This window comes from Palaemon carinicauda, chromosome 10 (genome assembly GCF_036898095.1).
Source record: "Palaemon carinicauda isolate YSFRI2023 chromosome 10, ASM3689809v2, whole genome shotgun sequence".
Classification (NCBI taxonomy): Eukaryota; Metazoa; Arthropoda; class Malacostraca; order Decapoda; family Palaemonidae; genus Palaemon; species Palaemon carinicauda.
This window is the reverse complement of record NC_090734.1, coordinates 138,938,394-138,939,370: the sequence shown is the minus strand read 5'-3', so window position 1 is coordinate 138,939,370 and position 977 is coordinate 138,938,394.

Sequence of the window (977 nt, the reverse complement as noted above, 5' to 3'; positions counted from 1 at the left end):
TTATAAACCCAATGGCTCCAACAGGGAAAAATATCCCTGTGTTCGGTCATTTCTCTTCTTTTTAAGATTGAGATTAGTGTCCAACCAATGAAACATAATGCGTATGCGTGTATATTCATTTTAAGTGGCACAATGATATTCTACGACTACTAAACTCTGCGTTTAGCCTGAATATCGTCCAATCCGAGATCAATCTACCATCGTTCATAATCATCATCATCTCCTACGTCTATTGATGCAAAGAGCCTCAGTTATATTTTGCTAGTCGTCTCTATCTTGAGCTTTTCATTGAATACTTACCCATTCATCATCTCCTACTTCACGATTCACAGAACTCAGCCATGTAGGCCTGGGTTTTCCAACTCTTCTAGTGGCTTGTGGAGCCCAGTTGCAAGTTTGGTGAACTAATTAATCTCTTGGGGATGCCTAAACCATCTCTATCTACCCTTCACCATTAGCTCATCCACATATGGCACTCTAGTAATCTCTTAGTCTCCCTTCTAATCCCTCGTTACCCTTTTATATTACTGTGATTTTGTCGACAAGAGCACTCTTATTCTGGAATAAACTATCGCAGTTATGAACGTTTTGTACTTAACTCATTTAAGAGTATGTTGTTTCCTATCCTTTACTTCCGTTAATTCGTTGCTCCTAGAACTGGGTTCATGACCTTAGTTTCCATGCTGCTGATTTATAGCGTTAAAACATTTGATCAATCACTCGTATCTAGAGCTATCGCGTGCAGGGTTCAATGTCGTATCTATTGTTACTGCATTGTTGAGGTGTTTTGTCCTTGAATATCTCTCTCTCTCTCTCTCTCTCTCTCTCTCCCAGTGAAATGTGAATATTACTTGAATGTGGGTACAATAAGTAGCAAATTGAATGTTTATATGGAATATTTAAGCTCAGAAGCAAATATGATATATTTGTCTTTGAGTTCACTTTAAAGTTTAGATAAGCAATACTACATTAATTCA